The sequence below is a fragment of the Bos indicus genome, chromosome 22 (genome assembly GCF_029378745.1).
Source record: "Bos indicus isolate NIAB-ARS_2022 breed Sahiwal x Tharparkar chromosome 22, NIAB-ARS_B.indTharparkar_mat_pri_1.0, whole genome shotgun sequence".
NCBI classification, from domain to species: domain Eukaryota; kingdom Metazoa; phylum Chordata; class Mammalia; order Artiodactyla; family Bovidae; genus Bos; species Bos indicus.
Genome location: NC_091781.1, coordinates 46,600,062 through 46,627,249, shown reverse-complemented (window position 1 = coordinate 46,627,249; position 27,188 = coordinate 46,600,062). Strand labels below are relative to the sequence as shown.

At 41.9% G+C, this 27,188-nt stretch overlaps 1 protein-coding gene and 1 non-coding gene across 5 annotated transcripts in view; both read left to right on the top strand.

The window, feature by feature from the left end:
- Window positions 1–27,188, top strand: part of CACNA2D3 (calcium voltage-gated channel auxiliary subunit alpha2delta 3) — an 898,858-nt gene that overhangs the window by 97,403 nt on the left and 774,267 nt on the right. The window lies entirely within an intron of this gene.
- Window positions 14,554–14,660, top strand: LOC139178733 (U6 spliceosomal RNA). Its single transcript, XR_011563227.1, has one exon. It is a non-coding gene; the product is annotated as a U6 spliceosomal RNA (small nuclear RNA).

Genomic DNA, 27,188 nt, shown 5'->3' with positions numbered 1-27,188 from the left:
TATGCTGCTGCAAGCCCTACTTTTTTTTAATTTATGAATATATTTCAGAAATCTTCCCATATTAGACTACAGACACTTCCCTTTACAGCTGCACAGTAGGGAATTTTATGACTGGATCATTATAATTTTAGCCAGGTCCTTTTCAGAGACTATTCTTTTTGCTGTTCTTCCCACCTGCTATCATAAAACCTTGCACAGACATCATTTTACATGTGGGCACCTTCTTTGAGGATAAATCTCTAGAAACAGAAATGTCAGGATAACGTCTGTACGCGTTGGTAATGTTCATGTGTACTCAGTCACTCAGTCGTGGCTGACTGACTCTTTGCCATCCCATGGACTATAGCCTGCCAGGCTCCTCTGTCCATGGAATTTTCCAGGCAAGAATGCTGGAGTGGGTTGCCATTTCCTTCTCCAGATAATATTGATAGATGTTGCTAAATTAATTTTAGAGTGGTTGTACCAGTGGCGTACATGACTGTACACCCCCATCAGCCATGAATGATAATCCATCTGTTACCCAGTTTTTGCTCACTCTACTTGCCTCATGACAGGCCAGTTAATTGAGAGAAAAGGTGTTGAGGCAAGGAATACGACTTTATTCAGAAAGCTGGCTGACCAACAAGATAGCAGGCTAATGTCTCAAAATAACCATCTTATGGGTTCTTGATGAAAGTGAAAGAGGAGAGTGAAAAACTCACTTTTTTAAATTAAAAAAATAAAGAACTTTTTTGGCTTAAAACTCAACATTCAAAAAACTAAGATCATGGCATCTGTTCCCATCACTTCATGGCAAATAGATGGAGAAACAATGGAAACAGTGAGAGTATTTATTTTTTTGGGCTCCAAAATCAATGCAGATGGTGACTGCAGCCATGAAATTAAAAGATGCTTGCTCCTTGGAACAAAAGCTATGACCAACCAAGACATGTTAAAAAGCAGAGATGTTACTTTGCTGACAAAGGCCTGTCTAGTCAAAGCTATGGTTTTTCCAGTAGTCATGTATGAATGTGAGAGTTGGACCATAAAGAAAGCTGAGCACCAAAGAATTGATGCTTTTGAACTGTGGTATTGGAGAAGACTCTTGAGAGTCCTTTGGACTGCAAGGAGATCAAACCAGTCAATCCTAAAGGAGATCAGTCCTGAATATTCATTGGAAGGACTGATGATGAAGCTGAAACTTCCCAATAATTTGGCCACCTGATGTGAAGAACTGACTCATTTGAAAAGACTCTGATGCTGGGAAAGATTGAAGGCAGGAGAAGAAGGGAATGACAGAGGATGAGATGGTTGGATGGCATCACTGACTTGATGGACATGAGTTTGAGCAAGCTCTGGGAGTTGGTGATGGACAGGGAAGCCTGGCATGCTGCAGTCCATGGGGTTGCAAAGAGTCAGATAGTCTGAGCCACTGAACTGAACTGATGGGATCTGGATGCTAGGTTCTTTTATAGGACAGAGATTGGGGAGGTGAAGAAGTAAAGTAAAAAGGCCATTAATCTTACAGATATCTCCTGGAATGGCAAGCGTGAGGGCAAGATGTAGTAATTTCTTTCTTCCCTTAGCCATCCACAGGTGGACATGGTCCTGAACAAAGGCACTTGGTTTAACATTTAGGCAGAGGGGCAGGTTCCCCGAGACAGGGCATTATGTATGGACAGTATCCTTGTAGTGAACAAAAACAGTGGGAAGCAAAAGTTAAAAGCAACAGATCCAACATGGAGTCAGTTCTTCCCTGTAACACCATGTTTCCCCCACTGTCTTGCCAGGATGAGGTGCTAGTGAAATTCTGCTCACCTGATAGATAAAAAGTGAAAGAGTGAAAGTGAAGTCACTCAGTCGTGTCCAACTCTTTGCGACTCCATGGACTGTAGCCTACCAGGCTCCTCTGTCCATGGGATTTTCCAGGCAATAGTCCTGGAGTGGATTGCCATTTCCTTCTCCAGGGGATCTTCCCAACACAGGGATCGAACCCGGGACTCCTGCATTGTAGACAGACGCTTTATTGTCTGAGCCACCAGGGAAGTCAAGGATATAGTTATTTTAATTAATTTATTTGGCTGCGCCTGGTTTTAATCACAGCATGCAGGATCTTTGATCTTTGTTGCCATGCGGGATCTTTTTGGTTGAGGCCTGCCAACTGTTAGTTGTGACATGTGGGATCTATTACTGGTTCTCTGACCAGGGGTCAAATCCTGGCCCTCTGCATTGGGAGCCCAGAGAGAATCTTAGCCATTGGACCACCAGGGAAGATGCAGTTTTGAGGAGGACAGTTTTCCTGAGTTGCCTTGTACCTCCTGGATTGCCAGCTTCTCAGTGTTCTGCATCTCCCAGGAGAGCAGGTTACTAGCACCTGGGAACCACATCCCTGGATGAAACCATGATCTGCTGTGTGTACTGCATGTCTTCCTTGTCTTTGTATGTAAAACTCAGACCCATTTTATTGTTTACAAACCAAATACTTCCCTCCCCCTGTGTAGGTGTACTTACTGCGGTCTTGGTTGGCAGCAACTCAATTATTTACTTTTAATTTTCTCTGTCATTAGCTTCCTTACCACAGTAGATGGTCATCTATGAATTAATGCCTAATTAATGAAAGAGATTCTGTTATTTAGAGATACTTACAAATTGTTTTCTGAAAACTAAATTCAGAGGATGTAAATGATTTCATTTTTTCTATTCTTTTACATTTTTGGTTTTCTGATATTAGATTTGTTTTTTAAAAAGAGAGGCTGAGCTGTGCTCTGAAGCAAAGGCACCACTGAAACTGAATTGAATTTATTTAGCTAGGAAGACTGCAAGGGATGTTATGAAAATCTCGATTCCATGCACCTCTGTCTTGCCAAGGCATCCCTCAGACACTTTGAGGCCTTACTTTTTAAGGCTCAGGGAATGAAGGAAAGCCTCAGCAGTACTCATGAGATAGGTGGGCTTGAAGTTGAGTGTCTTTCTGTACTTAGGTGTGGAGGGAATGGAGTGCTCAGCCTCTGGCTCAAGGCTTCAGTTTCTTCACCTGTGAAACAGGCATGATACCGTCCTCCTAGGATATTCTACTCGGAATAATGAGATGCTATGTGACGTAGTACCTGTAGCGCCTGGGCTCTGGAGGCCCTCCACGGCTCCTTCTTACCCCTCCTTACACGTGACTCTTGTAAATATTTTCATGTTTCCTCCAAACAGCCTTTAACCTGTGAGGATCGAAGGTCTGGATATCCACTGTCAGTTGTTCCTTGTGGAGCCTCCAGATAACCTGCTTCGGTGGCCAGGACGAAGGTGCAGAGCTAACAGTGCTTCCATAAACTGCTCCTGGTCCCTGAAACTGGGTCACATTTCCTTCTTTTAGGAAGCTGTTCAGGTGTTTGCTTCCTGAAAACCTCATTTTTCACCCTTTTGAAAGGTTAAGGGATAGTTTTAAATATTAATAGAAATAATAAAACCTCTTTTCTTCTGGTCCTCTCTGGCTGTATTAATTAGTACATTGCTATTATGTTAAAGTAGCTATTTACCAGCGAGGGTTTGAGTCAATGATGGCCCCCTCCTGCCCCAAGACCCTTGCCCCTGCCCCAAGATAATATGGGAACAATTGCTACCTCGGTCTTTGTCCTGGGTTGTAGTTCATTCTTCACAGGATGCCTCCATCAGTGTCTGCTTGTGCAAGATAACAGCACTCTCTCTCTTCTGTGGTCCTCACCCCGAGGATAGTTTGTTTCCTTTCACAGCTCAGAGGATGGAGACTGAAATAAGGAATTCCTTGTGACCTGCTGCTCACTTTAAGGGGTGACCTGCTGCCTTCAGGCTGCCAAATGCAGGGATTGGATATAGAACCCCCAGGCTTGTTTTACACCACAGAGTCAATAGTAGCTAGAGTCAAATAGCATGCTTTCCTCTAATAATTAAGGACATGTGATAATGGCAGATGACATTAGGATAGAAGTAAAAATGATGTCAAGTGGGATTTATCTTGCTGTCTACTTGGGTTGAGGGATTTGGATAGGAATGGGGGGCAAAAGAGGGCTTCCCAGGTGAGTCAGTAATAAAGAATCTGCCTGCCGATACAGGAAACACGGGAGACCTGGGTTCACTCCCTGGGTCTGAAAGATCCCCTGGAGTAGGATTGGCCAACCACTGCAGTATTCTGGCCTGAGAAGTTTCATGGACAGAGGAGCCTACTGGGTTACAGTCCATGGGGTAGGAAAGAGTTAGACGTGACTGAGCAATGAGCACACACACAGCCAGGGGACCAAAGGAAGCTTAAAGGTTTGATGCCTCTGGCCTTGAGTTCCTCTCCAGCACCTGCTGTTGATAGAGCTCTTTCAGTACAAGAGTCAGATGAGTAACTGGTCTACCACAGGGGCGGCCCTGCCACGCTGGGGATGCTCAGAGCCTTGGCATTTCGCATGGAAATACTGGGATGAAGGCATTTACTGAGATCTCTTGGACCCTGGAGCTCAAGCCTTGTGGGAATGGGGCCCTCTTGACGACTCATAAAGACTCAAGATGCCTCTGGCAGAAACAAAACTGGCATTCAAAAAGTCTCCTGGGGAAATTCTCATATTCCAGAAGACTCTAAGTTAATTTGTTAGACCCTTCACTTACCACGCCTCAAGCATCCACTATTAACATCTTGTCTAGCAAGTATTTCCAAGTATTTGTTAATATCTTGCAGGCCTTTATTTTGATGACTAAACACAGAGGAGATCTAAAATTCACCTTTACATCACAGCTACTGAGAGAGACAAGTGGGGAGCTCTTTTTCCCTGGTCTCTAAGGGCCCAGATCTGGAGCTGAGAGGCAGTACTGGTCAGTGTCCAGTGTGCTGCCACCAAAGGGGAATTGGGCATGTGAATGATGTATGTGCTGTGGCTTTGTCGAGGATGATGGAGTGCTTCCACTGCAGGGCTTATATGGAGCTACTCAAGATGTCTGCATGAGAGCTGAAAGGTATGGTTAGTGTTCTTGTTCTAAACAGTTCACGGTTCTGTGGCCATGAAGCAACCTAGGGTGTGGGGAGGCTGAGCCAGCTTAGTCAGGAAGAAGCAGCTCTGATGGATTCATGTCCCATTCTAGAGGTGACAGGACCAGATGAAGATCCTGGCACTAGTACTTCAGTGTCTCATGATACCTGAACATCATATCAGAGACCGCGTGAGAAGTAGTTACCGTGGTTCTCATCTTGCGACACTCAGATCTTGACACCATCAATGGCTGTGGTGCAGGACCCAGATCCTCTGTCTTTTGGCTGAAGTCTTTCCTACAAGTCTGATGGGAGCATATTGTCCTGCATTAAACACAGTGCCCTGGAGAAGGTGTCCTCATATGTGACCTCTTGCCAAGTGTCTGTCAGCTGAGACACGGCTGTGACCTCATCCCATCCCCTCAGGCGGGATCCTGCCCAAGCATGCTCCTCCTCTCTCTCAGCTGAGGTTAGCTCCTCAGAGCAGCCATGGAGTGCAGAGGCCTTGGACTGATGGGGTAGTGAAAAGTTCTGGCCCACTTCATCTCCCTTCAGATTTTCTTCTGTGTATGTGAACTTGACCTTTTGATTTTAGAAGCTAAGATTTATCTTGTCTTTGTGTGCTAGATTTGCCATGCCTTGCCCGGGGGAACTTTCTCTTTTCCAAGTGAGTAAATCTGGTGAGGGTAAGAGGTGAGCCAACATATTCTTTTGCTTTTCATATGTCACTTCATCTTTCCCATATGATTTCCAAACTTGGGTCCATACTGCAGTGTCTGTGGGTGTTAAATTTATTTACTCTGATCTCAGTTGACCAAAGAGAAAGAACAGTGCAGGGAGGTGTTCATATACATAAATATATTCCATTCAAGGGCCATGCTTTTTTGTTCTGAGCTTGCTTTTCTTTTTTGATTTAAAATATCCTTTACTGTGGTAATAGATGGTGGAGTGTGTGTGTGTGTGTGTGCGTGTGTGTGTGCACACACATATGTGGCTGTTCCCTCTTTAATTTTCTTACTTTGTTAAAAACCCAACAGTCTTGTGCTGTTCCCTCAGATTAGGCGGTCCTCTCCTTTTTTGGGTTATAGAGTCTTTGGGGATCTGTGGCCTCTGTTCCTAGGCTCCCACTTTGAGTTTCAGGGAGGTGGCACGATTTAAGAAGCCAGCACGCACCATTTGCAGAAGATATTTTACAACTGATGAAGCAGAGGCTTTGAAAGATTAAATCTCTGTATTCCGAACTAATAGGCTTTTTAATAGAAATCTTCTCTCAAAAATACAGTTCTTTGCAATTCAGTGATTTTGAAAAATTTATGTTTTGAAAATGTTTAAATATTCCATATATATGTACTTTATATAATAAAAACCAGAAGGTATCCATATAATTATTGGGATACCCTAAGTTTGCATGAACAGGTTGTTATCCAGGTTTTCTCTCAAGTGTGTGGGGGTCGGCTTGGAGCACCAAAGTGCTCAGTCTGCAATTAAACTTCTGGATTACTATCAACATTTTAAACTAATTAGGTGAGGAAAAAGCATTTTAAAGAAAATATAATGGCTCCTTGAATTCCAGCTGGAAGGCAGCACAGTATAGTTGTCTGTTTAGAAAATTTCTTTAACATCAGTGATTTAACAGAGTACATTTGAAGGTAACCCAGGAGAGAAATGCATTACCTGATTCATGTTTGTCAAAAATAAGCCCAGGTAGAAGAAAGCAGTGTCCAGCCAGGACTTAAAATCATCCTCGCTGTGAAATGGGGCAAGCTTTCAGTTAGCTATGGTTTTTCTGAGTACCTGCCCTGTGGGCTTTGAAGATGCTGTGGAAATAAGTCCAGCAAAACTCCCTGGTTTCCTGGAGCTTCTGTTTGGTGGAGGGAGATGAAGGAGAATGAAATGGCATGAAATGAGTAATTCAGGAAGTGACAAATCCTGGAAAAAGGGAAGGTGAGCCAGTGATGCTGTTGGGTCAGGTGATGGAGAAGGCCTTTTGAAGGAGGTCTCACCTGGGCTGGGAGTGGGAGGAGCCCGCCCTGCTGGGGAGTCAGAGGGGGCTGCCTGGGAGGAGGGGTTGGGGCACAGGGGGATGGTGACCCTGGAGTCTGAGAGACAGGTGGGTTTCTTTTCTGATGCACTGGGGAAGAGACCAGAGGGTTGTTCAGTAGGGCAGTGATGCAGAGGGCAGGTGGGGTTGCAGGGCGCAGAAAGTATGGCTTCTTAGTGTCCCGCACCCACTACAGCCCCGGTCAGTGTTGGGGTCCCTTCTTGTTGTGTCTTTTCTGCCCCAGACAGTGCCCTGGGCTAGGGAAATTGGTGATGGAAATGGAAGTGGATTGAATGTTGGCCACCCCAAGAGACCAAGTGCTAATCCCTTGAATTTGTAAACATCACTTTGTTGAGAAAAACAGTCTTTGCAAGCATAGGGAAGGATTTTGAGATAAAGTGTTTACTCTGAATTACTGGAGTGGACCCTAAGTGCCTTCTCAAGTCTCCTTATCAGAGAGAGGCCAAGGCAGGTACAGACACCTGGAGGAGAGGAGAAGGTGAAAACAGAGCCGAGGAACACAAAGGAATGCCAATGGCCACCAGAAACTGGAAGAGAAAAAGAATGGATTCTCCTGAGGACCATCTTGATTTCAGACTTATGGCCTCTTAAACTGTGGCAGAATGAATTCTATTGTTTAAAGCCACTCGTTTGTGGTAATTTGCTGTGGCAGCCGCAGAAAGCTAGTGCAGGTCCTAGTACAGGAGAGAGGGATGGAGGGGTGTTAGCACCTCTCTTCTTTGGACCTCCCAAAACTCCAGCATGGTGGGTGGTGATGGAGGGGGAAGGAGGGTGGGGAAAACCCACCCTCCCACCTTGTGAGACTGCCTGCTCACATCCCCACTCTTTTACACTACAGCCGAGCTCAGTTTGGAGCAGGGATTGTCCACTCTCATATGTCCAGCAGCCAGCCTGGCCATACTCTATGGATGAGGGCGGTTGGGATGGGAGTTTGGCAACCTGGACTGGCGCAGGCTGGGACTGCTGCACTGCTCCTCAGCTGATGTTGCCTCATGGGATGTGGGCCAGTGGGGTCAGACATCCTAGTTTCCTGGACAAACCTGAAAAACACCTAAATTTTTTTTTTAAACACAGAATTTCCTGGCCTTGAAATCTGGCTCAAGCATATTAGCTTGCAGGTCTGATTTGACTACAGGGTGAGGTGAAGGGGTCTGCTTTGTAACTTCTGTCCTACAGCGTTTATTTGTCCCAGAAGTTACCATTTTAACTTCCACCCTCATTTGTAAGGGTCTGACTGGGTTTTAGTCAGTGTGTTAATTTCTTATTGCTGTTATGACAAATGACTACAAACCTAGCTGCTTAAAACAATGCATATTGATTATTTTATATTTCTAGAGGTCAAAGGTCCAAAATAGACTTTATAGGGCTAAAATCAAGGAGTTTTCAAAGCTGTGTTCCTGCTCTAGGCTATAGGGGAAAATCTGTTCCCTGCCCTGTCCAGCTTAGTCAAAGCTAAGGTTTCTCCAGTGGTCATGTAGGCATGTGAGAGTTGGACCACAAAGAAGGCTGAGCAGCACAGAATTGATACTTTCAGATCATGGTGCTGGAGAAGACAAGAATTTCTTGGGCAGCACGGAGATCAAATCAGTCAATCCTAAAGGAAATCAACCGTGAATATTCATTGGAAGGACTGATGCTGAAGCTGAAGCTCCAATACTTTGGCTACCTGATGAGAAGAGTCAATTCACTGGAAAAGACCCTGAGGCTGGGAAAGATTGAAGGCAAAAGAAGAACGGGGCATCAGAGAATGAGATGGTTACATAGCATCACCAACTCAACGGACATGAATCTGAGCAAACTCCAGGAACTATTGAAGGACGGGGAAGCCTGGCGTGCTGCAGTCCACAGGATCGCAAAGAGCTGGACATGACTTAGCGACTGAACAACAATAGCAAAGGCATTCACAAGTCCTGGGTTTTAGGATATGGACATTCTTGAGAGGCCATTGCAGTGCCTTCCATTTGCACGCCCTGCATATCAGAAATCCCAAGCTACCTTGTCTCTCTCATCCGTTCTAGCTTGTGCTGGAGCTGGCTGATACCAGATCTCAAGAGGCAGTATCTTTTCTTGGTTTCATGTTTAGTGACTTTATGTAGGTAACTTGGAATCAGCCAGGGTAGAGTTTACATGATTGCACCATGGAAATCAACTGCTGCAGTTCATGGTTTCCTATCTTCCTCCCCTAACCTGTCCATTTGGGCTGAGATTCCTGTTTTTGGGGACACCCTCTTTATTTTTCTATGGATTGTCATTGTACATTTGGGAAGATGGATATGGATGAATAGCAAAAATTATGGCGATCTTGGTATGGGGCCATCATTAACACTTGTTTGAACTTTATAGGTTTGGATAATAAACATGTTCCTTTTGTATTTTCCTTCTTTCAGAGGAATCTTTTTTTTTTTTCTCATTTCTAGCTGGCATTACAATTCTCCTTTTCTTGAGCAAGGGAAATAATAAATAATTGCCAGGTTAAAACAGATGACCTTCTCCCTCCATAAGCACTTTGGCCTTATTTCCTCTGAATTCCACTGTTAGGGGACCATATGTATCCCTCGTAGCATTTTGACTTTTGATGGATGTGTGCAGTCCCACTGAAAGCTTGGTGATTATGCTCCTTGGTGATCCCCAGATCCATAGAATATGGCGCATCTTGAAGCATCCTGGCAAGGCGGTGGCAGTTAATTAAAGAATTTGCTTAATGAAATGTCATTCCTTAATAATTGAAAGATTCTCCGTTGAGTAAATATTCTAACAAATCCCGAAGCCTGTTTTTGCACTTGTCATTTTATCATGCTGTCTTTCGAATCTCTGAAATTGTTTGCTATTCTCTTTTCTAATGGAATTTCAAGCAGCTTTTTGATCAAGACCTTTCATGCAGTGAACTATCTAAAATATTAAAAAATTACGGTGTTCCCCTCTGAGGTCCACATTTAGTTAATTGTTTCCTGGTGACTGCTGCGAATGTTTCTTCCAACCTAGTTTTCAGTCAGTGTCCTCTGATAGGAATAGTATTTTCATCACACAGATTGCAAGCATATTTGGTACATAATTGCTCTTATCAGTTAGGTTTTCGGTAAAGCCTCATTAATTAGGCACACAATTATTGTCTAACATTTCCTTTATAGAGGACTTTTTAAATAGATTTTTTAAAATAATGAAGATTTACCAAAATGTTGCTAAATTTACAAAAGCTGTGATACTCTTGTAGCCAAAAAAGAATGGTTAATGATTAGCTTAGAAAATCAAGCCATTCTCAGATGCGACATCTGGTTCCAAAAGGGCTTTTCATTGGCTTGAGTCAGTGCTATACACACACTATTCAGGCTGGAGTTTTGCATGGGGGCAAAGCCAAGTCAAACAAATCACTTGTTGCCCAGGCCTGTTTTGGTCATCTCCTCTGGTTCCTTTTACCAATCTTGAGAGAAGTTGTTTTTTTTGAACCAGTGAATCTTGGATACAATGGAAGTGACTTCCATGCTCTTGGGTCCACTTTGTTCCAGGAACTTTTTGTAGGGGCTCCTTTATTTAAATTTAAGATTTCTGTGATCAGAGGAGGGATGTGATCATGACCTAGTTTCTCCTTTGTAGTTCAGACACCAGGGACAGTCAAATAGTGGACTTTCAGAAGAGACTTGATTCATTCTCTTAACATTACCGATTAGAAAACTGAGACCTGTTTGGAAGTCTATATCTCAAGTCTTAACTGGTCTTCAGTTTGGTTTCCTTAGCAGATTGGGGTGGCAGAAACGTGGATTCACAACCTAGCTCTGGCCCTTAACTGGGTGGAGTCTTATGCAGAGATCTGATCTCTTTGAGTTTTGATTTCATCATCTGTACCTTGGGAATAACACTTGCCTCTTAGTGAGATTTAGACTCAGTGTATATAAATCACCCACCCCTCAATACTACTGAGTGTTGTTAAAATGACTGATCTAATATTTGTTGACACTGGCCAGACACCTTGGTGGGAGCATGGTCCCTGTCTTTGAGGAGGTGGCCACAGTCTGGCAGTGATCTCTCTAGCAGGTTCCTAGAGATTCTGATCTTTTATTAGAAGTCCTTTTATTTCACACATTGAGTTCAGACCTTGAAGTCAGAACCTTGAGAACAAGGACCTGTGACCTGTTTTGCCTGCAGCTTTATTCTGCCCCAATTATTGCTCTCAGTAGGTCCTTACCAGTCTTTATGAAGATGCTCACTGTGGTGACCAGATAATATCCTCATAATCTGAACTGAGAGATAGAAGAATTGCTGTTTCACAGATAAGGGTAGAGGTGCCACAGTATTGCCTATATTTTCATGAGTGGAGTTTGGGTTTTCATGTATGGGTTTCAGATGTACCAGGAGTGTGTTGATTTAGATACATGTGCTCGTGATGCTATTCTCTCCCCTGGGAGATCATATTCATTTTCATGAAAGACTGGAGATCTTTCTGGAGGAGAGGTGCTTCTGCAGACTTATAAGTCTGGGAATCCTCCAAGCTGTTGCTCCCACGGAGTCAGAGCTTCCTTTGTGTAGTACTGAAGAATCAGGAATGAATCAGACATTTCTTAAGCTAGCAACACTGCTGGCATCCAGTCTGGGGAGACATGATTCTGTCTTGTTTGGGACTTTTGTTCCACTACAGATGATTCTGATTTCGATATTGAGCATCTGGTGATGTCCATGTGTAGAGTCTTCTCTTGTGTTGTTGGAAGAGGGTGTTTGCTATGATCAGTGCGTTCTCTTGGCAAAACTCTGTTAGTCTTTACCCTGCTTCATTTTGTACTTCAAGGTCAAATTTGCCTGTTACTTCAGGTATCTCTTGACTTCCTACTTTTGTGTTCCAGTCCCCTATAATGAAAAGGACATCTTTTTTGGGTGTTAGTTCTAATAGGTCTTGTAGGTCTTCATAGAACCGTTCAATTTCAGCTTCTTCAGCATTACTGGTTGGGGCATAGAATTGGATTACTGTGATATTAAATGGTTTGCCTTGGAAACAAACAGAGATCATTCTGTTGTTTTTGAGATTGCATCCAAGTACTGCATTTTGGACTCTTTTGTTGACTATGATGGCTACTCCATTTCTTCTAAGGGATTCCTGCCCACAGTAGTAGATATAATGGCCAGCTGAGTTAAATTCACCCATTCCAGTCCTTCTTAGTTCGTGGATTTCTAGAATGTCGATGTTCACTCCTGCTATCTCCTGTTTGACTGCTTCCAATTTGCCTTGATTTATGGACCTAACATTCCAGATTCCTATGCAATATTGGTCTTTATAGCATCGGACCTTGCTTCTATCACCAGTTTAGGAATCAGCGAACCAAAATAGACTGGAATGGGTGAATTTAACTCAGATGACGATTATATCTACTATTGTGGGCAAGAATCCCTTAGAAGAAATGAAGTAGCTCTCATAGTCAACAAAAGAGTCCGAAATGCAGTACTTGGATGCAATCTCAAAAACGACAGAATGATCTCTGTTCATTTCCAAGGCAAACCATTCAATATCATGGTAATCTAAGTCTATGCCCCGACCAGTAATGCTGAAGAAGCTGAAGTTGAACAGTTCTATGAAGACCAACAAGACCTTCTAGAACTAACACCCCCAAAAGATGTCCTTTTCATTATAGGGGCCTGGAATGCAAAAGTAGGAAGCCAAGAAATACTTGGAGTAACAGGCAAATTTGGCCATGGAGGACAGAATGAAGCAGGGTAAAGGGTAATACAGTTTTGCCAAGAGAACGCACTGATCATAGCAAACACTCTCTTGAAACAACACAAGAGGAAACTCTATACATGGACATCAGCAGATGATCAATAGTGAAGTCAGATTGATTATATTCTTTGCAGCCAAAGATGAAGAAGCTCTATACAGTTAGCAAAAACAAGACTGGGAGCTGACTGTGGCTCAGATTATGAACTCCTTATTGCCAAATTCAGACTTAAATTGGAGAAAGTAGGGAAAACCACTAGACCATTCAGGTATGACCTAAATCAAATCCCTTACGATTATCCAGTGGAAGTGAAAAATAGATCCAAGGAATTAGATCTGATAGACAGAGTGCCTGAATAACTGTGGTTGGAGGTTTGTGGCATTGTACAAGAGGCAGTGATCAAGACCATCCTCATGAAAAAGGTGTAAAAAGGCAATATGGTTGTCTGATGAGGCCTTACAAACAGCTGAGAAAAGAAGATAAGTGAAAGGCAAAGGAGAAAAGGAAAGGTATATCCATTTGACTGCAGAGTTGCAAAGAATAGCAAGGAGAGATAAGAAAGCCTTCCTCGGTGATTAGTGCAAAGAAATAGAGGAGAACAATAGAATGGGAAAGACTAGAGATCTCTTCAAAATTAGAAATTAGAGATACCAAGGAAACATTTCATGCAAAGATGAGCACAATAAAGGAAAGAAATGGTATGGACCTAACAGAAGCAGAAGATATTAAGAAGAGGTAGCAGGAACGCACAGAAGAACTATACGAAAAAGATCTTCACGACCCAGATAATCATGAGGGTATGATCACTCACCTAGAGCCAGACATCCTGGAATGTGAAGTCAAATGGGCTTTGGGAAGCATCACTGCAAACAAAGCTAGTGGAGGCGATGGAATTCCAGTTGAGCTATTTCAAATCCTAAAAGATGATGTTGTGTAAGTGCTGCACTAAATATACCAGCAAATTGGGAAAACTCAGCCACAGGACTGGAAAAGGTCAGTTTTCATTCCAATCCCAAAGAAAGGCAATGCCAAAGAATGCTCAAACTCCTGCACAATTGCACTCATCTCACAAGCTAGCAAGGTGATGCTCAAGATTTTCCAAGCCAGTCTTCAACAGTACATGAACCTTGAACTTCAGATGTTCATGCTGGATTTAGAAAATGCAGAGAAACCAGAGATCAAATTGCCAACATCTGCTGGATCATCGAAAAAGCAATAGAGTTCCAGAAAAACATCTATTTCTGCTTTATTGACTATACCAAAGCCTTTGACTGTGTGGATCACAACAAACTGTGGAAAATTCTGAAAGAGATGGGAATACCAGACCATCTGACCTGCCTCTTGAGAAACCGGTATGCAGGTCAAGAAGCAACAGTTAGAACTGGACATGGAACAACAGACTGGTTCCAAATAGGAAAAGGAGTACGTCAAGGCTGTATATTGTCACCTGGCTTATTTAACTTATATGCAGAGTACATCATGAGAAATGCTGGAGTGGATGAAGCACAAGCTGGAATAAAGATTGCTGTGAAAAATATCAATAACATCAGATATGCAGGTGATACCACCCTTATGGCAGAAAGTGATGAGGAACTAAAGAGCCTCTTGATGAGAGTGAAAAAGCTGGCTTAAAACTCAACATTCAAAAAATGAAGATCATGGCATCTGGTCCCATCACTTCATCGCAAATAGATGGGGAAACAGTGGAAACAGTGACTTTATTTTCTTGGGCTCCAGAATCACTGCAGATGGTGACTGCAGACATAAAATTAAAAGACACTTACTCCTGGGAAGAAAATCTATGACCAAACTAGACAACGTATTAAAAAGCAGAGACAGTGCTTGCTTTGGCAGCACATATACTAAAATTGGAACGATATAGAGAAGATTAGCATGGCCCCTGTGCAAGGATGACATGCAAATTCCTGAAGCATTCCATATTTTTGGAAGCAACCTAGATGTTCATCAGCAGATGAATGGATAAGAAAGCTGTGGTACATATACACAATGGAGTATTACTCAGCCATTAAAAAGAATACATTTGAACCCTCCTCCCTCCTCCCTCCCCATACCATCCCTCTGGGTCATCCCAGTGCACCAGCCCCAAGCATCCAGCATCGTGCATTGAACCTGGACTGGCATCTCGTTTCATACATGACATTTCACATGTTTCAATGCCATTCTCCCAAATCTTCCCACCCTCTCCCTCTCCCACAGAGTCCATAAGCCTGTTCTATACATCAGTGTCTCTTTTGCTGTCTCATATACAGGGTTATCATTACCATCTTTCTAAATTCCATATATATGCGTTAGTATACTGTATTGGTGTTTTTCCTTCTGGCTTACTTCACTCTGTATAATAGGCTCAAGTTTCATCCACCTCATTAGAACTGATTCAAATGTATTCTTTTTAATGGCTGAGTAATACTCCATTGTGTATATGTACCACAGCTTTCTTATCCATTCATCTGCTGATGGACATCTAGGTTGCTTCCATGTCCTGGCTATTATAAACAGTGCTGCGATGAACATTGGGGTACACGTGTCTCTTTCCCTTCTGGTTTCCTCAGTGTGTATGCCCAGCAGTGGAATTGCTGGATCATAAGGCAGTTCTATTTCCAGTTTTTTAAGGAATCTCCACACTGTTCTCCATAGTGGCTGTACTAGTTTGCATTCCCACCAACAGTGTAAGAGGGTTCCCTTTTCTCCACACCCTCTCCAGCATTTATTATTTGTAGACTTTTGGATCGCAGCCATTCTGACTGGTGTGAAATGGTATCTCATAGTGGTTTTGATTTGCATTTCTCTGATAATGAGTGATGTTGAGCATCTTTTCATGTGTTTGTTAGCCATCTGTATGTCTTCTTTGGAGAAATGTCTATTTAGATCTTTGGCCCATTTTTTGATTGGGTCATTTATTTTTCTGGAGTTGAGTTGAAGGAGTTGCTTGTATATTTTTGAGATTAGTTGTTTGTCGGTTGCTTCATTTGCTATTATTTTCTCCCATTCTGAAGGCTCTTTTCACCTTGCTAATAGTTTCCTTTGATGTGCAGAAGCTTTTAAGTTTAATTAGGTCCCATTTGTTTATTTTTGCTTTTATTTCCAATAGTCTGGGAGGTGGGTCATAGAGGATCCTGCTGTGATGTATGTCAGAGAGTGTTTTGCCTATGTTCTCCTCTAGGAGTTTTATAGTTTCTGGTCTTACGTTGAGATCTTTAATCCATTTTGAGTTTATTTTTGTATATGGTGTTAGAAAGTGTTCTAGTTTCATTCTTTTACAAGTGGTTGACCAGATTTCCCAGCACCACTTGTTAAAGAGATTGTCTTTAATCCATTGTATATTCTTGCCTCCTTTGTCAAAGATAAGGTGTCCATATGTGCGTGGATTTATCTCTGGGCTTGGGTTCAGGATGGGGAACACATGAGAAATAAAGGAATAAAAAATTAAAAAAAGAAAAAAAAAAAAAAAGAATACATTTGAATCAGTTCTAATGAGGTGGATGAAACTTGAGCCTATTATACAGAGTAAAGTAAGCCAGAAAGAAAAATACCAATACAGTATACTAACACATATATATGGAATTTAGAAAGATGGTAATGATAACCCTGTAAGTGAGACAGCAAAAGAGACACAGATGTATAGAACAGTCTTTTGGACTCTGTGGGAGAGGAAGAGGGTGGGATGATTTGGGAGAATGGCATTGAAACATGTATAATATCATATATGAAACGAATCGCCAGTCCAGGTTCAATGCAGGATACTGGATGCTTGGGGCTGGTGCACTGGGACGACCCAGAGGGATGGTACGGGGAGGGTGGAGGGACGGGGGTTCAGGATGGGGAACACGTATATACCTGTGGCAGATTCATGTTGATGTATGGCAAAACCAATACAATATTGTAAAGTAATTAACCTCCAATTAAAATAAATAAATGTATATTAAAAAAAATAACAACAACTAAAAAATAAAAAGCAGAGACATTACTTTGCTGACAGAGGTCCATCTAGTCAAAGGAATGGTTTTTCCAGTAGTCATGTATGGATGTGAGATTTGGATTATAAATAAAGCTGAGGGCCAAAGAATTGATGCTTTTGAACTGTGGTGTTGGAGAATACTCTTGAGAGTCCCTTTGCACTGCATGGAGATTCAGCCAGTCCATCGTAAAGGAAATCAGTCCCGAATATTCATTGGAAGGACTGATGCTGAAGCTGAAACTCCAATACTTTGTCCACCTGGTGCGAAGAACTGACTCACTGGAAAAGACCCTGATGCTGGGAAAGATTGAAGGCCGGAGGAGAAGGGGACGACAGAAGATGAGATGGTTGGATGACATCACTGACTCGATATACATGAGTTTGAGTAAGCTCTGGGAGTTGGTGATGGACAGGGAAGCCTGGCATCCATGGGGCTGACCCCATGTAGTCCATGACGTGGAAGAATCGGACATTACTGAGTGACTGAACTGGATGGAACAGATGATTCTAGTTTATCTGATGTTTGTAAGGCCTGAAGGGCTAGTGGTTTCTATTCAGGATTTGAAAGTTTGTGTAAGTTAAGGAAGTTTGAATCCTTCCCTAATTTTGCTGGATTCATTTCTGCCTTTTTCCTTTTTATGCTCTGTTTTGCTCACATGGCATTTACCCAGTTATAAAAACTCCTATTTTCCCCCTGAGTATCAATTGCCTTGGCAGGCTTTTCATATAATGCACCAAATTTACTGTTCTTGGATCCATTTTGTTATATCTTATTCAGAGCACTCATTTCAAGAGAGAGGGAATTTTAATCTTTTGGATGGCTGCAGATTACAGAGATCTTGCTTCCATTGTCATCTTGATAAGACTGTCATGTATTCTTTGCCACTTCAACTTAAGATGCTTCTAAATAACCTGGATAGAAGAAGCATCAATCTTGACAAAGTATTATGCAAGTTGGAAATTTTGCCAAAGGTGGGTTTAATTTTAACAAAATAGTTAAAAATAAGTAAGTAAAATCAGACCCAGTCACAGTGTTGACTATAAAAATTTTTGTCTGTTTTGCCTTGTAGTTTAAAGTATTTTCAATTTATTACTGTTTGTATTTTCTGGTCTTAAAAACAGACATGAATTTAAGAGGTAGCATTGTTTAGTGTAGGAACCAGAGAGCAAATTGCCAACATTTGTTAGATCATGGAGAAAGCAAGGGAATTCCAGAAAAACATCTATTTCATTGACTACACTAAAGCCTTTGACTGTGTGAATCACAACAAACTGTGGAAACTCTTTTTAAAGAGATGGGTGTACCACCTTACCTGTCTACAGAGAAACGTGTATGTGGGTCAAGAAGCAGCAGTTAGAACTGAACATAGAATAATGGACTGGTTCAAAATTGGGAAAGGAGTACGACATGGCTGTATATTATCACCTTGCTTAATTAACTTATATGCAATGTCCATCATGTGAAATGCCTGGCTGAATGAATCACAATTTGGAATCAAGATTGCCAGGAGAAATATCAACAACCTACAATATGCAGATGATACCACCCTAATGGCAGAAAGTGAAGAGGAACTGAAGAGCTTCTTGATGAGGATGAAAGAGGAAAATGAAAATGCTGTGTTTAAACTCAACATTAAAAAAAAAAAAAAATCAATGATCATGACATCCGGTTCCCATCATTTCATGGCAAATAGAAGGAGAAAAAGTGAAATCAGTGACAGATTTTATTTTTTTGGGCTGAAAAATCACTGCTGATGGTGACTGCAGCCACGAAATTAAAAGATGCCTGCTCCTTGGAAGGAAAGCTATGACAAACCTAGGCAGTGTATTAAAAAGCAGAGACTTCACTTTGCCAACAAAGGCTTATATAGTCAGCGCTTTGGTTTTTCCACTAGTCATGTAGGGATGTGAGAGTTGGACCATAAATAAGGCTGAATGCCGAAGAAGTGATGCTTTCGAATTGTGGTACTTCAGAGGTCTCTTGAACTGTGGGGAGTCCAACTCCCTTGGACTGTGGGGAGATCAAATCAGTCAATCCTAAAGGAAATCATCCCTGAATCTTCATTGGAAGGACTGATGTTGAAGCTGAAGCTCCAGTACTTTGGCCACCTGATGCAAAGAGCATCATTGGAAAAGAGCCTGATGCTGGTAAAGATTGAAGGCAAAAGGAGAAGGGGGGAGCAGAGGATGAGATGGTTAGGAGCATCACTGACTCAACGGACATGAATTTGAGCAAACTCTGAGAGAGATTCGAGGACAGAGGAATCTGGTGTGCTGCAGTCCATGAGGTCACAGTCAGACACAACTTGGCAACTTAACAACAACCACAGTAGTTTTATTGTAGGGAAAATTTCCAGATTTCATTTTTTTCCTCCATTCTTCTCAGTGGAGTATTTTCTAGCCTATTTGGACACCACAAAAAATGAAGATCCAAGAGTTTATGAAATTCTTTTTTTCTGACTGCTATGACCTGAATTGTGCATTCCCTGGAAATTTGTATGTCAGAACCCTAGCCCCCAGTATGATAGATCTTTGGGAGGTAATTAGGTTTAGATGGGGTCATGGGGGTGGAGTCTTCATGATGGGATTTGTGCCCTTATAAAAGGGGCCAAGAGAGCTGGTCTCTCTGTCTGCTGTGTGAGGATATAGCAAGAAGGTGCTGCCTGCAAACTAGGAAGAGAACCCTTACCCCTCACTGACTGTGCTGGCTCTTGGATCTTGGACTCCCCAGTCTCTGGAACCGTAAGAAATAAATATGTGTTGCTTAAGCTGCCCAAGTTATGGTGGATTTTGTTACAGCAGCCCAAACTGACTGAGACTTAACCATACTCACATTCAAGAAAATGTTTCTCAAATCTCGTAAGAATTATCTAAGCCAGTACACGTTTAAATTAGTATATTGTGAGGGTCATTAATATCTGAAAAGGCATAATGATTTTTCTAGATAATTCTGGAGTATGTCCTGTCATCTGTGAATGAACTCATCTTAGCAAGTCATCTCTGAGCCACAGTTAGACACAGGAGATTCTAAAGGCAAACTCTGCTGGACTCTGTGGGAGACAGGTTGCAAACGCTGAGCTTCATTAAACATGTTATACTTACTGCTCAAGAAATTCAGTACATTTGTATGAGAGATTATTCAGGCCACATGTCACCTCCACAGTCGTATAAAATTCTTGCCAAAGAATCTAGATTTGACATTTTAATTTCTACAATATTTTATATAGATAGATATAGATAAATAAATCTCTCTGCAAAAAAGAAGAATCTTAAACGCTAATTCGTTCAATTGAGCTGTAAACATTTTCTTTGCTGCTTAATAGAACAAAATACATAAAGATTAATTAAATGATCCAAAATTTCCAAGCTTCTTTTTAATTGTGTATGTTGAATTTGTTGCCAAAAGATATCCAGCTCTGGTAAACACAATAGATGGTGATAGGGACACATGGTGACTTGGATAGATTCCATCCCTGGCTTCTGCCTGAGTATGTTGGCCACAGGCTGTGGCTTAGAAAAAATATCTGTTCTGCCAACATGTCACCCTGGGCTAAGTGGTCAGTGGTTTTTGCCTGATATCTTTGGGGTGCCACCACGTTGAGATGACAAAGGGGAATGCTTAGTGGTTGGGGTTTTGGCTTTTTTGGGAATGGGTGACAGAAATGTCATAGCTGTCTAATATCTGGGTTTCTGTTGAAATCTGATGTTGTACCTTGGTTCAGTAGATGAAGTTCTTAAGCAGGAATTAGAAAGCCCATTTTCTGGTCCTTACTCTGAGAGCTAACCGCATGGAACTGTCCATCATCTGTAAGGTAGGGGCAATATTACTTTTATCTTAAAGTATTACTTTAAAGGATAAATGTACAGAGCCCTTGGAAGTGATGATTGTCAAGGTTTCTTGAAAAATCAAAAGCAGTATGCTAGTTAATATGTTAATTGATTTACTGTGTTAGTTGATTCTTCAAATACTCTGTGTGCATCTCTGGAGATGTAGACCCTGTCCTGTCTGGACCAGCCTTGTGAGCAGGAGGCCCACACATTCATGTAACTAACATGTAGTTGAGTTGTAAGAGTGCTTTTAGAAACCACTAGAATGCCATCTTGGAGCCGAAAGGGAATTTTGTCTGTTTTGGTCACTGTGTATATTTCTAGTGTATAAAGAAGTACCGGCATGCGCTCATGGTTCCATAAAATTGGTTGAATGATTAACTGAATGAATGGATAGTTTGCACAGGCATTGTAGTTATTAGTATGTGGTTTTGTCAAGGTCAGGGTTATAGGTTTCATGATTGTAGAGGCTTATTTGCTGTATTGTATTCCACAGACTCAGGCAGCTGCCTAAAGTGAAGCCGCTGCATGAAGAATGGCAGGGGTGGTCCTAGGGCAGGTGGGAGGGGCTTCACAAGAACTCAGGTGGTAGTGCCAAGGCTGGGCACCGGATGTGACCCCTTGCCCCTTACTTTCGGGTCCATGACTTTGTTATCCAAGCACAGGCATATTCTCTGGAATGATCCCCTCTGTGCTGGGGTAGCGTGGCCTCCGCTGCGTAGACTCACATACGAGTGTGTGTCCGTCTGACATGAAGACCTTAGCTACAGAGTCAGACAGTTCCGTGGGTGCAATCCTGGGTCATCCGTTGGGTTCTCAGCTGCAGGGAGGGGAGTGCGAGCACCAGGTTCGTAGGGTTACTGGGACCAAGTAAACGAGTCAGTGTCCGCAAGCTTTTAGCATGCTGGGTGCTTGGATGTGTGAGTGAGTGTTGTTTGTTGCTGCTTTCATACCAGTGGTACTGACTGGGATTACTGGGAGCTGGGTCCTGGCCTATTACTCTTATGCATATAATCTTTCTAAATGTTCATAACGATACTGACGTGGGTTTTGAAGTCCAAAGGGAAATGTGTCACAGGCAATGATTTGTGTTTCTTTGTTTTGACCCCAAGAGCTTCCTTTTAAGAAACATGGCTGATTCATGTCAATGTGTGGCAAAAACCATTACAAAAGCCTCCAATTAAAAGAAATTAATTAGTTAAAAAAAAGAGAAATCTCATCTTCAGACAGTCTCTGACCACCACTCCCAAATTGTATATATTCCCCTTCCCCACCATACTTTCGAGACCTGTTTCTTTTACACCCATTGTTTGAATTTTTCCCTGCGTGGCTCTTCCTAATACTGAATAGCTCATTCCTCGAAAAGCAGATGTAGAACACATGGACACTTTGATTGATGATAGCGCAAGAAGCAGACTTCAAATTATGGAATTAGGGTACAAAACCGTGTCACAATCTATGCCCCTTTTGTTTGCAGGATCTCATGCCAGTCAGTTGCTTTGGGGTTTGATGGATCCTCTGTGGATGCTGGCTCTCTGTAATGCTGTATGGATGAGATAAACCGAATCTATCTGTGCTCCCAAGGAGTTGTCTACTAGGGGAGACAGACACACAGACAAATAGTTATATTCACATAGTTAATGACCCGATAGTGCTAGAAAGATGTATACAGCGGCTGAGGGTGAGTGGTGGGGGCATGCTCAGGAAGATCCCTCTGATGAGGAGGCACTCATACAAAAACTAGCTGTCCCCTTCACTCCACTTTTCTTCTCAGCACATAACCACCATCTGGTATTTTTCTGTCCCCCTTGCACTCCCCTGGAATATCCATTCTGTGAGAACAGAGCCTTAGTCTTATAGCGCTTACTCTCGTATCCCAGGTCTAGGGCCTGGACTACACTGGTACAGTGTGGAATGAGTGAATGATAGATGGAGCCACAGAGCAGTCATCCATAGGCTGTGGACCGTACATAAGAAGTTGCTGGTTAGACAAGTGTGAGTCTCACACAGAGATGGGGAGAGAGATTGTCAGGCCACAGGAGCAGCTTATGCGAAGGCACAGTGTCTCAGGATACCACAGATGAATGTACCTGAGTGTGTATTTTTAAAGAGACTACCCTGCCTCCTTGACTTGTGTGGCCTTCTGTACCTTTGGAAACACATCCAGTGACACAGCACTGAAAAAGCAGGACAGTGGCTCTTTGTGCTCCATTTTCAGAAAGAGTGAGGGAACATTCATTCTGGGGACAAGACTCTTACAACACTGGGGGAATGAGCAACCTGGACACAGTGAGCTACTCGACAGCGTAACCCAAGGAAGGTTTGTCTGCCGGCAAGAGGTCTGGATCCTTTCTCAACTCAAAGGGAAGTTGAGAATCGTTAGGCGTGGAGGACTTAAATTCTCTATTTGCTCATCATACAGTTTGTTTTCAGTTGTCTTGTATGGTCACGTTAGACAGGAGTGGATTCTGTTTAAAAGACTAAGGATGGGTTGACTGTTGGTAAAAATAGAACCAAGCAGCTTTTTATGAACATTAAAGAAAGAAAAAACCTACTCTCCTGAATCTTGGTTTCTAATTTCCCGGTGGAAAGAACCAAGGCTTCTCGGAGAAATGGTAGATTTTAGGACTGGGGCAGGGAGTTTATAAGATGAGCCTAGAACATTTGTAGTGTCAGAAAGTAATAAGTGATTTCTCAAAGAAAAAAAAAAGCAATAAAAATAGAATGGTGAGTATATGCCAAAGAGACACAGGAATCAACTGGCTGTTGGCTCCCAGTGGCCAAACTGGAATAATTTGAATAACAAAATAAAGTGGTATTGTATTACAACCCCAAGTATAAAGTAAAAAAAAAATCTCCCAAGCAGAAGAATTCCAAATCATGTGTATAGCTACTGTGGCCTGAAGGAGGTGGAGCACAACTCCCACTCTTTAGCTGTGCGCTGTGTGACTTCCTTCCAAAGAATACAATATGGAAAGGGAGAAGGAAAAAGAGTAACTTTACAGTGGGAACCTTGACAGTTACCACCTCAGTCATATGATCAGGGTTAACATCAACAGTGATTAAGTCATGTAATGTGATGAGAGTGGCACTTCTTCCCCCAAACCCATAAACCCCACTTTAATCATGAGAAAGTATCTGTCGTCAACACCTCTATTTCCCCTTGGGAGAATTAACTGTGTTAAATAATTTGTGTTAAACATTACCATATCTCTTTCAAGCTGCTCATGGCCCTAGGAGGAATAACACATCTGGTGTGAAAGGGCTTACAAGATTTGCTTTGCAGGGGAGACAGATGCACCAGAGCCTTAGAACTTTCAGGGCAGGGGCTTGGAGGGGGAAATGAGTGAGGCTGAAGCCCCATTGCTTGTTTCCCAAATCCACCTACATCTGCCAGCAATGGCCCTGCTGCTGTTTATCGAGGAAGTTAGTATTTTATATCCCCAGCTAATCTAAGTATCCATGGAGTTTTGATTTATCTAAGTTGTACAAATGAAATGTAGGTCAACAGCATTTTTACACATTTTCATGGTACAGATTAATCTTTACCCAAGCAACTTGATCTCTGGAACTTGACTTTTATGAAGAGGAACGCTAGCTGACCTACCAAGACTTCATTTAATGGATTCAACTTTGTAATTCCCTTTTTTCCTGCCTCTCAGGAATTATTATGTCAACATCTTCTATGCCCATTGAACACGCCGGTATTTCTGCCGTTGACATGTGCCACAGCATAGCATGAGGGCTTTGGCTCAGTCCCCTCCGCTGCATTTCCCAGTGTTTTTCCCTTTCCAGTGCTGAATTTCCCCAAAGCTACATGAGTTTAGCTAGTTTAATAGATGTTAAGTGGGGAAAAAAATGGCTTCATGCATAGATGGATTTAGGAAATAAGCCTTCGGTATTTGTGAGCTCCATAGCTTCGGATTCAACCAACCATGGATTGAAAAATATTTGAAAAAAATTCCGGAAAGTTTCAAAAAGCAGAACTTGAATTTGCTGCACACTGGCAACTATTTACATAATAGTTACATTGCATTAGATATTATATATTATAAGTAACCTAGAGGTGATTTGTAGTGTATGGGAGACTATGCTGTAGGTTGTATGCAAATATTAACGCTGTTTTGTGTGAGGGACTTGAGCACAAGTCCCTTGGATTGTGGATTTTGGGAATCTGCACATGTCCTGAAGCCTGTGGGTTCTGAAGCTGGGGGTGCTGAGGGACAGCTGTACAGAGTTAATCCAAGTTAAGCAAGTTTCTTTACTGCAGGACTTTTCCGTGATGTGCGCTGAGAGTCTCTAAGACTGTGTATGGTCTCACCTCCAAGCCCCTGTGAAACCCGCCTCCTCTTAGTGTCTCTGGGGCCTGATGCTGAGGGAACAGTGCTTGGAGGTGCATATTTGAAAAACACTATTTTATGCTATTTTTTTTTTTTTTTTCAATTTCTTTGCCTTCGTCAGTCTTCGTTTATGTCCACAGGTCATCTGTAGCATGATTTATACCCTATTAAATTTTCCCTCCATATATATGTATGTAATTTTAAAAATAGGATAGTTGAACCTCTATAGAACTTAAGGTTTTATTTAAGTCACATAAGCTCCTATACTGGCATTAGTGAATTGTCACTCACCTATGCATATTAAGGAGGCATAATCAAATTGCTGCTGAACCCAGAGGAAGAGCAGATCACCTCAAATGATCATGAAAAAATCCAATTTGAGTCTTTTAATTGTTTTCTTGTGGCAGTCCCACTTGCTTAGATATTTTCTTTCCATCTTCATCAAGCATCTTCCGTTAAGGACAAAAGAGTAAATTTCAAGTCATGCAGTTTTTATGATGTCAATTTTTATATGTGACAGTTCCTGGTAGGGAAGTAGATACAACTGAGCAAATATATCTTGCTTTTCATAAGAAGGAAAAACACTAACGATCATTTCTGATTTAAGTCTAAATAATGTAAAAAGGGTTTTACAAGAGCTGTTGAGACGAAGACCCTAAAACACTTGGCAGTTGCCTTTCTGCTGTGGTCTGAGCTGCCCTGTAGGGTCAGCTGGGACATGGCACAAATCAGCTCTTTCTTCCTGTGGTTCAAGGATACTAATTTTCTTAGGCCTTCTAAATGCTTACCAGAATGTAAATCACAGCACTAATAAACCCATTTGAAGTCTTTAGATTGTTATGAGTATTTTATTTATTAGCAACATATAAACCAACATATGTGTTTATTGTTGTTAAGTGTAAACATATTGAGGATGTGAGGCTTATACATCCATTATCAGTCATTCTTTCGAATGTTTGTTAAAATGTTATTATTTGTTATGCAAAAAGGAGTGGGCATCTGGCCCTGTGGCTAAAGTAAAGGACTCAAGGAAGTATTGGACAATAATTATTAAGTCAGTGAAGTAAATAAAGTGTAAAATCACCATACACTTTGGCTCTGGGGGAAGGACTTGATTGGAGTGGGATCAAGACCTTTGAAAGGCTCTTGAAGAACAGGAAAATGTAGGGATTTTTTTTGAGTGGGAATTTATGTAGGGAATTTTTGAGATGCTTTGGTTTCAACCCTGTAAGCCAGAAGGCAGTTATTGTACTAGTTAAATGTGGAAATAAATCAGTAGGTATTTATAGGGTAAGCACTACGCCAAGGGAAGGATGCAGAGCAGTAAACCCAACCCTTTTAGTCTTTAGTGATTTTGCAATTCCTTTAGAGAGATAAGACATAAACTCAGTGGCAGAGTTCATTGCCAGTGCTAGGATCAAAGAATGCTGAGGCACCCAGAGATTTTTTTCCGTAACTGCGTTTGAAAAGCATTACTGTGTCTGTTGTGATCTCAGTTGCCAAATGAGTAGTCCAGACTAAAGAGTTGGGTCAGAAGAAAGATCATCATGTATGGAAGAGGTTTGGGAGGACAAATGTGATTCTACTAGCTGCCATGGTTTAGAATTATAATGTTACTTCCTGAAAAGCAGAAAATTTGAGTCCTGCTCAAAATATTGGCATAGGGGGTGATAAAGTATAGTAGGTAAATGTCAGGGCTTCAGGTCTAACTTAGGTGGCATTTGGGGCAGTTTATTTGAGTCTTTGGGCTTCCCTGATAGCTCAGTTGGTAAAGAATCTCCCTGCAGTGTGGGAGACCTGGGTTCTATGCCGGGTTGGGAAGATTCCCTGGAGAAGGGATAGGCTACCCACTCCAGTATTCTTGAGCTTCCCTTGTGGCTCAGCTGGTAAAGAATCCACCTGCAATGTGGGAGACCTGGGTTCCATCCCTGGGTTGGGAAAATCCCCTGGAGAAGGGAAAGGCTACCCACTCCAGTATTCTGGCCAGGAGAATTCCCTGGACTATATAGTCCATGGGGTCACAGTCTTTGATCCTCACTTTATTCATCATTAAAATAGGTATAGTGAAAATATAATACAACTATAATAACTACCAACAGAGTTTCTCTAAGAATAAAGTCAGAAAATACTTCAAAAATAAAACCCCTTTATACCATGTCAGGTACTTGGTAAAGTCTCATGAAACATCACCTGCTATGAGAATTGCTGTAGCAACACCTGTGGAATCTTATTTGGCGCCAGAAATAGAAAATAGAAATACAAAATAGGAAATAGAAACATATTGTTAAATGACTTAATTTCTAATTTTTAATATGAGATATTCTGTTGG